Below are 13,635 nucleotides of genomic sequence, written 5' to 3' on the forward strand. Positions count from 1 at the left end.
TTTGTCTTTAGCCACTAGATGTGTCGTTGCGCAATTACAACAGTTCATTATTTTATATCCTGTTGTAGCTGTATTTATTTGTGATTATCACTTTTAAGATCATTCTGCTCAGTTTAAAGATTGATATTGTTATTGGCTAGCTGTTGCAGCACAATGTTGGACAATTTGGCATGTTTTAGCCTTGGGCCTCCACAAGATGTGCTATGCTTTAATACGATACAATGTACTTTGCCACTGTATTTTTACACATTAATAATAATTTGTATCTACTATTAATGCCTGACATTGCAACAGGAGCTCAGATACAACAAATAATACAAAGAAACTATATTGCCGGCATATGTACAGTGCAGTCTGTAAGTATTTGGACAGTGGTACAATTTCTGTTCTTTTGGTGCTGTACTGCAGCACATCGGAATTGAAATGAAACAATGAAGCTGTCACCTCTAATTTGATATTTACGTCCAAATTGGGTGGCCGGTGTTGGAATTACATCCCTTTTTATGCATTGTCCCGCCATTTGAAAGGAATCAAGAGTGATTGGGCAGTTGGCTTCTCAGCTGTTTCTGATTAGTCAGGTGTTTTCAATTGCTTCCTTAGTGCAAGTATAATAAATCTTTCAGTATCTAATCTTTATTCTAGGTGTTTGATTGTCTTCAGAGTCTGTTATTGGTATTTGTCAACATGAGGACCAGAGTTGTTCCAATGACTGTCAGTAGTAGTAGAAGAGGTGCCATTTGCGTACTTGACATGACTGGTTGACTGAGATCCATATACTGTCTGTTTTGATGTATAAAAGCACTGTGAACAGCCCTGACTGAGTTAATCCACAAGTGACCAACTGGGGTCATATATGACCCCACACATATACTTTTATTACTATCCCAATGATGACATAATTGATCCTACCAAATGTTTTGACTTTGTCAAGCGAAAATAAATGCATACTATTGTTTCCGGTTTCTGCCTTAATTTGGAGTAATGGGATGATGCGGTGTTGCCATATCCTTTGGGGTCATATATGATCCCCGGCAAAAGCAACACATTCCGGCAATGCAACTTGATAAAGGAATCTTTGTAAGAATCCAGATTTCTGTGTAGACGATATCAAGTGATACATACCCACAGATTTATTTGGCTGGTAAAATTATGTTCCAAATAAAAATTATATACATGTGCTTAATTTATATGTCAGAAGGTATACTGTATTTGAAATATTTTGTCAGGCTTCAGAACAATGGAATCAGTAGCGAACTCACAGAATTTACAATAAGTAAATTTGGCAGGTTAATCAGGAAAAGTTCAGATGCTGGCAAACGGGAGTATTGAATGCAATAGTTCGTAGTCGATAATTGAGACAAGGGTTCAAAACGGGTCAAAGCACAGGCAGGTCAGACAGTGAAACTGGAGGGAATGGCAGGAGCAATCTGACAAAGAACAGACAACAGGAAGTGAGAGACAGGTGAAACAAACTAATGAAATTAATCAACAGAAAACTGAACTATGGTGGTCACAGAGGGAAATAAACGGCGAAATGCTGGGGACTTACAAATAATGCAATGACCTTGTAAATGTAACAGAAATATAAAGTTATGCTGGCTTGATAAAATTACTTACCACCACTTTTTATGAGTTGACTGCATAAATTTGTGACTAAAACTCCCAACACGTTTTTTCGTATAAAATGTACGTATATTAAGTGTATTTCATTAAAAGAAATGAAGATTTCACTGACAAATTACATTGTTAAATGTGTGTAATAATCATTGTATGTTTCGGCAAAATTGTTGAGTAAACACCCTGTATAGTAATTAATTTTAAGAACTAAAATTATTACACAACTGTACTTAACCGTATTATTATTCGAGTAAGTTACGTGCCGCGGAAGTGATGTCGTCATTTCCCTGATTCTTCCAGAGAAGACGTGATTCGACAACAAAGTCTAAGTAAGTAACTTTGAATAAATCTATAGTTGCACATATGTAGCATTGTTAAAAATGATGTTTGGAAATTGTCACAAGGGATATAATTACCAAAAAAAAATCAAAAAATGTATACTCATCAGTATATATGTAGCCCCTCTCCATTTGTGAGCCAAATCCTGTCAGTCGCCCATAAAACGTTTAGCTCTGCTCCTCCTCTTGTGTTATCGTCAGCCCTTCGTTGTCATTTTTTATCCATATACTTCATTTATCCATCCCTAATATATCTTGTGTTGATTTTGGGTCTCTAATTTGTGTAGGCTAGGAGCTAGCTGTTATGGAGGTAGTTTCCTAATTCAATTTTCATTTTATGCATGGCAGGTATGTCATTTCATTGTTAGCTATTTTAGGATAGCCTATTCACCAGGTCTTTTGAATTGATTAACATTAGCCTGGCTTAATAGCCTAGAATTTAATAGCCATGAGAGTGGTTGTTAACATTACTGTTTATTCTTGGCCTGTTATATTTGCAAATAACTTGGATGCTAGCAAGAGCAGGCACCTACAACATGACACAGGTTAACACAGCTAGTAGCTAGTAGTAGTATACCTTGCTAGCAACTAACACAAGGTCTGCTTGGTGTGCACTCTGGATGTGGGTTACGCGGGGGACATGTCCCACTCACTTCCCATGTCTGTCTTGTTTGTCCCCCGCACTTTATTCCAAAATAAGCCATGTCGTCGCCGACAGCTATTTACAAGCAGTGTTCCCATTACCGTAACTCCTCAACCGTTTGCGCTATCGAAATAAATCCAACGGTTCCTGAAAGAGAAGTGGCACTTTCTAACCATATACGTCCCACTAGGGAGGGTTCTATGCTAGCTCTCTTGCTAAAGTAGTATGCACAACTGACGTCACGGTAGCTAGCTAACGTTATCTAGCTAGTAACCAGCTTACTGTTCTACCTAATATAAATTACGTGTTTAACAATACATTAACAAAATATGTAGCTATCTGTCTATCTCTGTGTGTATGTCCATAATGAACAGGGGATATGGTTATGTGTAACGTTAGGCTGGTGGAGTATGCCTGGTGTAGCCTAGTCTAGTCCAAGGCATGTCTGAAAGCTACCGATGTATTTGTCTTCTTTGGTGGTTCACAACTTCCGGTTTAATAGACGCATGCATTTTTACTGCAAACGTTAGAAAAATCGAGATCATGCGGAACTCGAAAGGCAATGCACTGGTTCTGCAACGCAATGATGCAGCATCTCGACACCTTCCATTTGAAATGACAGGACTTCCAGTGTAACATAATGCAATCATGCAGCCTGTGTGTTCACGGCGTAATAAAACAATTTGTGGGTCTAACGTTAGCTAGCTTGAGCTTGATCTGGGGCTCACTCAGTGCAGTGAGCTAGATAATGATAGTTAGCTAAACCAAATTGGTCTAAGCAGCGCCAAAGTATATGACATTATATGTAATTTCATGGACTAGTTTGAATGAATGTTTCTCTTCCCTGATCATGTGTATTAATATCAATATCATCAGGGATGTGATCAGTGGTCACTCTTAAATAGCTTCAGTGTTCCTGTGCAGTGATGGGGAGAACCTGACCAAAGGCCTACCATCTCTGTAGCACTCCATCCAGTCCAGAGTCCAGAGCCCGGGGTCCTGAAGTCACGACTCTTACGATACTCTGACGATGCGATGTTTCATATACCACTCTTATCTAACGAGTCTGACTAGTTGTCGTTGGCCGCTCAGGTGGGCTTTGGCTTCAGTTTAGCCATAAAGGGCAGATTGATGGAGAGCTGAAGAGATGGTTGTCCTTCTGCTAGATTCTCCTGTCTGCACAGGAACTCTGAAGCTCTTTTACAGTGACTGTTAAGTAGCCCACTACTTAAGTAGTCACTGATGGTGGAGTAAAGAAGGGCTGTCCACTTGAAGTGGAGGGTCCTGTGCTGATGTCATCAGGTCTAAGAGGAATTATATAACAATAATCTAAACACAGCATGAAGTGAAAGTCTAGCCACCAGAACTACTACAGAGAGCTGTCACTATGATAAAGTAGGTCTAGGCTAGTGCAAATATAATCTATTAAAAAACACACTAAACACAAACTAAACACAAAACTGTTGTCTTCCATGTATCAGTTCTTCAGGAAGGACCAGGGTGACTACTTCATCGGCTGCCTCTTCCTTACAGAGCTCAGCACGTCTCCTTAGGGAAAACAAGGTGAGAGACACACAGACACACACACACACACACACACATTACATTCAACAGTGATGGCTTTTTAGTGTCTGCAGCATATGGACATCTCAGGGGTTTCCAACCTTTTGGGCTCACTACCCCACTTTATACTTACCTGTCACACTTACCTGTAGAGAGAAATCCAAGCAAATCCTAGTACTTACCTGTCTGAAGCCCTGTGGCCCTGTATCTTAAGTGTTTGCTTCTCACTGTTCCTCGTCTTCCCCCTTCTGCCCAATATTCTGCAATGTTTTACCAACTATTTAATTTCTTCAGTGTAGTCCAACCTGTTGTGATATTGAAAGTAAAACAGCCAGAATGTGCACTGAAGGAGAGTGAGTAGTGAGATGAGCTTCTTTTGCAGGCTCTTCCAATGGACTTAGATTCGTGGGGTTTTTCCCCTTGAGCAATGTTCCACATTTTACCACGTTCCACTAAAAGACACTCGCTCTTATCAGTCATACAGTCATTTTCAAGTACACAAGGGTGTACTCTAACGTTTCTCCCACTGGAGTTTGACATTGCAGTACTAACACAGCACTGTACCATCTCACTGGAGCAACACCTCCACCACCTCTACCAACCCCCACCACTACCAACCCTCATCACCTCCACCACCACCACCAACCCCCCACCACCACCACCACCACCACCAACCCACACCACCACCGCCACCACCACCAACCCCCCATCACCACCACCACCATCAACCCCCACCTCCACCACCAACCCCCACCCCCACCACCACCACCAACCCCCCATCACCACCACCACCAACCCACACCACTACCGCCACCACCACCAACCCCCCATCACCGCCACCACCACCAACCCCCATCACCACCACCACCATCAACCCCCACCTCCACCACCAACCCCCACCTCCACCACCACCACCAACCCCCCATCACCACCATCAACCACCACCACTGCCAACCACCCCCACCTCCACCACCACCACCAACCCCCCATCACCACCACCACCAACCCACACCTCCACCACCACCAACCCCCCATCACATTATACTGATCTCACATGGGTTACATGGCTAACTATCCCCCTATTCCCCTATATAAAGTGAATGTGGGTGACATTAACGATTACTAAATGTGCTGTAATTGTAATAATAATATAGATATACACCTTTTGTTTTTCTATGAAAATGAAATGTCTTTTACATGTTCAATGACATTTTAATAATAAAAAAAAAACAGTTTTTGAATTAATTGGGCTTCTTTTTCATTAGTTTGAAATTGGGGTCATATCTGACCCCAGTTGGTTATTAGTGTGAGCGAAATATGTTGGTCGCTTGAGGGTTAATCCGTTCAGAAGATTAATAAATGCTTTTGACTCATAGAGAGCAAGTCAGCACGACATCCTGTGAGCCTAAAAGCATTATTTCTCCCCCTTCCTCCTCATTTGTCAGCATTTGTTTCTACCCAAACCAGTTCCTCTTATCAATTTTTCAGCTTCCGTGTAAAATTAGTCTGTTAGCCTTTGGGTTGCTTTCAGGAATTCACATCTGTTTTAGCAGGAACATTGAAATTAAACTGAAATTAGTCTGCAAAGCCTAATTCGGTAGTTCCCCCTACAGCAACAAAAGAGCATGAAATGAAATGAAAATGTCTGTTCTGAATTTCACTTCATTATTACAACACTCTGAGCTAGATTCAATGAACTGAGACCGTAGACTAAGAATGCATTTCTGTGACTGTGAGGTTGGGTATGTGATGCTATGTGCGTACCTTGTGTTCCCCACCTGTGCGCTTATTTGTTTGTTACCTGTGCACGGCCCTATGTTGTCTGAGGGTTTTGTTTCTGGCTCAGATATTAAAGGTATATTTGTTTCTACACCTGCCTCACGGTTTTCAGCTTGGGTCCACCCTGCATTCCAATGATGAATGGGTTGTGAGTCTGCTAAATTTCATCTGAACTAAAGCACATGAAGAATATTAGATACCAAGGCACACCAAAAGAGGCAAATTCTGCAGTATTCATGTCCTCTGTTTTGAACCCTCAATTACTTTTTTGCTCTTGGGAGATTGTGCTTGGCCCTAAACTTGCTGCTTGTGCCCTTATTTATCACTTGTAAGTCAAAAGCACCATGTAACTGGTGTAAAAATACAAAACATAATTTCTTATATTTCACATCTTAGAAATACATATAAAAAATACATATAGTATATATTGTTGGGAGACAGACAGATTTGTGTATTACAAAAACTTCACATATGCATGTTAATGTCCGCAGGAAGCTTCCATTGTTTTATAGACAACCAATAAAACACAGCGGTAGAAATTGCAGCCTATAGGGCAACCCTGTATAACAAATGACCAATCAGAGATCACACTGTATTTAGCACCCAAATTTGAATACATGCAAATGTACCTGTATAAAGTCCCCGAACTCCAATGGTTCGATGGATACTTTTGTGTGAATCCTTCATGCTGGCTTCCTGCAATAAATACTTTCCTGACTCAAGACACAAACATCGGATTTGCTGCTTCCTGAGAAAACGGTCACTTTAATTATTTGGTAAAACTTTGTGTTACCAACAAATTATATCAATGGCAAAGGTGCATTGTGTCTGTCACTAAGTGAAAGTGGATCTTAATTATACCTTGCTTTTGACCCATTGCACATTTTGAATCCGGATTTACTTCTTTGAGAAGTCTTACTATCACAAGGTAAGCAGAATCCTAAATCAGGTTAATCCTCCATGTTTGCGATTCTGACTGACGAAGTGAGCGGCCAACGAAATGATTCATGTTCAAAACATAACCAGCAGCAACGGTTTATTCATTCAGCAGCTGCCTTTATCCCAAGTGACTTTCATAGCTTACATATTATCTATGCATACAGCTGGATATTTTATTGATGCAATTTAGTTTAAGTACCTTGCTCAAGGGTACCTCCGCAGTGGCCCACCTGGGAATCAAACCTTCAACCGACATTTCATTCCCCTCAGGTTATTAACCCCTGCTCCTCACTGCCGTCCTGGCTTCGGTTTGGACCGGATTTCATAGCTTATGAGCTGTGCATTATAAGACTTTAATTTGCTATTTTTGAACTTGCTAGTTTTGAGTTTCCAGTAATACGTTTATTTATTTAAACAGTGTATTTATTTCAAATAAGCCTGTGTTTCTGTGTTTTGTTTCTCCTCTGAAAAATTCTGGCGGCAGTGAAAAGGCATTACCCGCTTTATCTGTGAAGGCATGCCTCCAGTGAGCAATTTTTTTTCTTTTTTCTTTTTTTTTTTTACCTGCACTGGGCAACTGCTTTGAATCCTTCCCTGGATTAGTGGACTGTGGCTAAAAACATTCGGAGGCATTAAGATAACATTATAATGGCACTTGTCTCTTTGCCAACAGCATTACTGCAGGGTTGGTGCAGGAGGGAATTGAGGTTATGCTCTGTCTATTAAAGTCCCCAAACAATCTTTGGGTCGAAATTGGTACACAAACTCCGGGTAACTGCAGGACTGCTGTTGACACCGTACAGCAGGGGTTCTCAAACTTATTTCTCCCTAATATGGCCGCCCTCGGGACACCACTTCAGTAAAATGTTTAACATTTCACATGAATACGCGATTGAATACTAGTGCATGTGTAAGTCCTCATATCACCACTGTATATCATGGATATACCCTCACTGAGCACTTTATTAGAAATACCTGTACACCTACTTATTCATGCGATTATTTAATCAGCCAATTGCGTGGCAGCAGTGAAATACATACAATCATGTAGATACGGGTCAGGAGCTCGAGTTAATGTTCACATCAGAATGGGGATAAAATGTGATCTCGGTGACTTTGACCATGGAATGATTGTTGGTGGCAGACAGAGTGGTTTGAGTACCTCAGAAACTGCTGTTCTCCTGGGATTTTCACACACAACAATCTCTGGAAGTTGCAATGGTGCAAAAAATAAAAAAAACACCCAGTGAGCAGCAGTTCTGCGGGCAGAAACGCCTTGTTAATGTGAGACGTCAGAGGAGAATGGCCAGACTGGTCAAAGCTGACAGGAAGGTGACAGTAATGAAAATAGCCATGCATTACATGGCATTACATGCAGTGGTATGCAGAAGAGCATATCTGAACACACAACACATCACACCTCTAAGTGGATAGGCTACAGCAGCAGAAGACTTAATACATCTAAAAAATAAGTCTAATAAATACACAATAAAGTGCTCACTGAGTGCATAATAAAGCTGTAATATTTATTCACAGACTTCTGAATGCTGTGTACAAAATGTCCAAAAAGCTGACTAACAAATTATATTTTTGGCATATTTACTTAAAAGACAGAGTGTGTGTCTTTTACGCATGTAGTTTTAGCTGAGTTATCTTGATCTATGTGACACAATTGTTCAGGGTTTGAATCAGAGTGCAATCCATTTATATTTAATATTCAGTTCCAGGTGAAGCCATATTTCAAGAATGGCAGTAGTGGAGAAAGAAAAAGTAATTTATACACTGGTATTACATAAATGAAGCTTTTGGAACGTTGTCTCTAATGTACTATATACAGTGGGGCAAAAAAGTATTTAGTCAGCCACCAATTGTGCAAGTTCTCCCACTTAAAAAGATGAGAGAGGCCTGTAATTTTCATCATAGGTACACTTCAACTATGAGAGACAGAATGGGGGGAAAGAATCCAGGAAATCACATTGTAGGATTTTTAATGAATTAATTGGTAAATTCCTCGGTAAAATAAGTATTTGGTCACCTACAAACAAGCAAGATTTCTGGCTCTCACAGACCTGTAACTTCTTCTTGAAGAGGCTCCTCTGTCCTCCACTCGTTACCTGTATTAATGGCACCTGTTTGAACTCGTTATCAGTATAAAAGACACCTGTCCACAACCTCAAACAGTCACACTCCAAACTCCACTATGGCCAAGACCAAAGAGCTGTCAAAGGACACCAGAAACAAAATTGTAGACCTGCACCAGGCTGGGAAGCCTGAATCTGCAATAGGTAAGCAGCTTGGTGTGAAGAAATCAACTGTGGGAGCAATTATTAGAAAATGGAAGACATACAAGACTACTGATAATCTCCCTCGATCTGGGGCTCCACGCAAGATCTCACCCCGTGGGGTCAAAATGATCACAAGAACGGTGAGCAAAAATCCCAGAACCACACGGGGGGACCTAGTGAATGACCTGCAGAGAGCTGGGACCAAAGTAACAAAGACTACCATCAGTAACGCACTACGCCGCCAGGGACTCAAATCCTGCAGTGCCAGACGTGTCCCTCTGCTTAAGCCAGTACATGTCCAGGCCCGTCTGAAGTTTGCTAGAGAGCATTTGGATGATCCAGAAGAGGATTGGGAGAATGTCATATGGTCAGATGAAACCAAAATAGAACTTTTTGGTAAAAACTCAACTTGTCGTGTTTGGAGGAGGAAGAATGCTGAGTTGCATCCAAAGAACACCATACCTACTGTGAAGCATGGGGGTGGAAACATCATGCTTTGGGGCTGTTTTTCTGCAAAGGGACCAGGACGACTGATCCGTGTAAAGGAAAGAATGAATGGGGCCATGTATCGTGAGATTTTGAGTGAAAACCTCCTTCCATCAGCAAGGGCATTGAAGATGAAACGTGGCTGGGTCTTTCAGCATGACAATGATCCCAAACACACCGCCCGGGCAACGAAGGAGTGGCTTCGTAAGAAGCATTTCAAGGTCCTGGAGTGGCCTAGCCAGTCTCCAGATCTCAACCCCATAGAAAATCTTTGGAGGGAGTTGAAAGTCCGTGTTGCCCAGCGACAGCCCCAAAACATCACTGCTCTAGAGGAGATCTGCATGGAGGAATGGGCCAAAATACCAGCAACAGTGTGTGAAAACTTGTGAAGACTTACAGAAAACGTTTGACCTCTGTCATTGCCAACAAAGGGTATATACCAAAGTATTGAGATTAACTTTTGTTATTGACCAAATACTTATTTTCCACCATAATTTGCAAATAAATTCTTTAAAAATGTGATTTTCTGGATTTTTTTTTTCTCATTTTGTCTCTCATAGTTGAGGTATACCTATGATGAAAATTACAGGCCTCTCATCTTTTTAAGTGGGAGAACTTGCACAATTGGTGGCTGACTAAATACTTTTTCCCCCCACTGTACCTACACAATTTGAGAAATTTGACCTCAGTGCCTCCTTTAGGTTTCTTCTATCTACAACAATCCAAAATTTTTATCCTCACACAATCAACTAAGCTTGGAAGGCCACAACAGTTCTACCAGGCCCAAAGCTTTTAATATAGCATATAATTCACCACAAAAGAACCACATCATCACTTACCCTCAAACTAAAGACTGTCAGAGTATATGTTTTTTTTACTGCCACTTAAATTAAAAAGACCTTCAATGTCAAGTTATGATAGTGAATTGTGATTGTAGACAACATAGATCTAAGCTTTCACCTTCATTTTTGCAGAATATAATATAATGTCTTATTCATATAAGCGTGACAAAAAGTAAAATGTGAGTCAGACAAAAACTGCCCCTCCTTTCATTGGCCTCTCAAGTCTGAGGACAAACTACGCAGAATGCAGACAGAAGTCCACCCACCCACTGAAGCGGAAGGACAGAGACAGCATTCGACCTGGGCCTGCGAGTGACTCACTCCAGTCAGAGAGAACCTGGGAGTCAGGAACGCTGAGGTTTCAATACGTTGTCTTCAGAATGAATCATGATGAGTCACAGAAACACGTTTAAGATTCCTGCACATATGCATATCACACCACCTTTCCTTCCTGTGTTAATCTGCTGTTCAGAATCCCGCTAAACATAATATGCTTGCCTTTGTGGGATCTTGTGCTACAATTTTCACTTTTGCAGGGTTGGTGTTGGTGCAAATTGGTGTTGTTATAAATTTATTTTCTTTTGTCAAAGACGCACATAATATGCATGTCTTTCATGTCACACAGTCACTCCAGAATGCAGGCTTTTTCAGTTCATCATAAGTCAATTATGACAAAAAAATATGAAGCACTGATGTACAGTACATCTGTTTCATGACTACAGATATATTCTGAATAAATACACAGCTCAATATTCAGTTTAACTGAGGAATATTCTGCTTATATCTACTTATTCTATTTCATGTCAGTATTCATAACCAGCATGCCGGCTTAATTGGGTTATGGCTATTGGAATGAGATATTTATGTGCCTGTTGGTTATAGTTGAGTTTGTGAGCCCTGGGATACTAGTGTGCATGTAACTGCATGTTGTCAAAAACTCAATATATGATCCAATCATAGAGTTTTTCTTCTTATGGAGAGAAATATCTTCACATAGTAGCTCCACCCATTTTAGATCTCAGTAGACCATTTTGCAGTAAATAGTACGCCATTCATCTCGTAATCACCAGTGTGCTTATGCAGCGACTTGGCAGTGCCTTTCAGCTTCTGATTTCACAATTATGAGCTTGTGTCTGAAATAAAACACTGTAGATTTTCCTTCTCTATTATCTTTTTTGGGTTTTTCATTTTTTAATCAAAACAGTGAGTATCCCCAGGGGCCAAACATCCTATCTCTCAAACCAGTGCTGGAGCAAACAATTCTCTGAAAGACAAAACCCACTTTTCTCTGTACTTGTCAGCTTTATTCCAAGTCACAGAAACATTTTAAAACATTCCCCCTGCTCATCATGAATAAATTAGACGTTTTAAGTGATCACAGTGGAAAGAAAAAAGGCCACCGTGTTTCTGAGGAGGGAGAGCGACCTACATTAGCATTTTATTTGCTAGAGTTAGCGGCAAATTATGTTTCATTCGCACCATTTTTCCTTCTTTCTTGCTGTCACTCTCTCCTCCCTCTGTTTTCTCAGTTGTCGTATCAGCTGATCCGTTTTTGGAAACCCTCCCGGGTTGCAATCTCCACAGAGATGATTTGCTGTTGCTGTTTGCTGAGGCTTTTGGTGACTTTGATCCCTCTCACTCGCTCCTGCCTTCTCCTCAAGGTTACACCGCATTAAGATCACTTTGGATCGATTCGCTTCCTCCTCTGTGGAGGGACCGGGGAGAGGCAGGGCCAAGTCCCCTGTTCGCCGTCTAGTTCAATGCAGTTTCATAATAGAGAGACCTTGAAACAAATAACAAATAAATTGGGTTGTCTGCTGGGAGCTGCTGGGCATTTTAGTTTAAATGTGAACTTTGTTCTGAATGAGAAATTATACATTTAAATGAGGGATGCATGGTTATTTTCAACACCTTGCTCGCTGTTGGAAATATGGCAAGTTGTGACTACTCAATGCATAATTACATTTGCATTTTGCGGCGTAATTTCGGGTTTCATGTGCTGGAACCTGGACTGCATTTCAAGGAAAATCATTTTAAGATTTAATGGAAAAGTCTAGAAATACTCTGAAAAATAGCCCTGACATATTGGTGGTGACCCTCATCAACACTTCACAAAGTGGGCATTGCCTTTGGCATTTATGACCTACTGTATGAGAAGGTGTATAGATCTAAGTTTGCATGTCAGCAAACTTTGTAAGTCTGAAAATCTGCACTCTTTGCAAGTCTGCCAGCAACAGGCAAGCGACTGTAAACATCTGCTACAGTGGTGTGAAAAAGTGTTTGCCCCCTTCCTGATTACTTATTTTATTTTATTTATTTTTTTGCATGTTTGTCACAGTTAAATGTTTCAGATCATCAAACAAATTTAAATATTATTCAAAGACAACACAAGTAAACACAAAATGCAGTTTTAAAATGAAGGTTTTTATTATTAAGGGAGAAAAAAAATCCAAACCTACATGGCCCTGTGTGAAAAAGTGATTGCCCCCTAAACCTAATAACTGGTTGGGCCACCCTTAGCAGCAACAACTGCAATCAAGCGTTTGCGATAACTTGCAATGAGTCTCTTACAGCGCTGTGGAGGAATTTTGGCCCACTCATCTTTGCAGAATTGTTGTAATTCAGCCACATTGGAGGGTTTTTGAGCATGAACCGCCTTTTTTAGGTCACGCCACAGCATCTCAATAGGATTCAGGTCAGGACTTTGACTAGGCCACTCCAAAGTCTTCATTTTGTTTTTCTTCAGCCATTCAGAGGTGGACTTGCTGGTGTGTTTTGGATCATTGTCCTGCTGCAGAACCCAAGTTTGTTTCAGCTAGAGGTCACAAACAGATGGCCGGACATTCTCCTTCAGGATTTTTTGGTAGACAGCAGAATTCATGGTTCCATTTATCACAGCAAGTCTTCCAGGTCCTGAAGCAGCAAAACAGCCCCAGACCATCACACTACCACCACCATATTTTACTGTTGGTATGATGTTCTTTTTCTGAAATGCGGTGTTACTTTTACGCCAGATGTAATGGGACACACACCTTCCAAAAAGTTCAACTTCTGTCTCGTCAGACCACAGAGTATTTTCCCAAAAGTCTTGGGGATCATCAAGTTGTTTTCTGGCAAAATTGAGACAAGCCTTAATGTTCTTT

This window comes from Conger conger, chromosome 1, assembly GCF_963514075.1.
Source record: "Conger conger chromosome 1, fConCon1.1, whole genome shotgun sequence".
NCBI classification, from domain to species: Eukaryota; Metazoa; Chordata; class Actinopteri; order Anguilliformes; family Congridae; genus Conger; species Conger conger.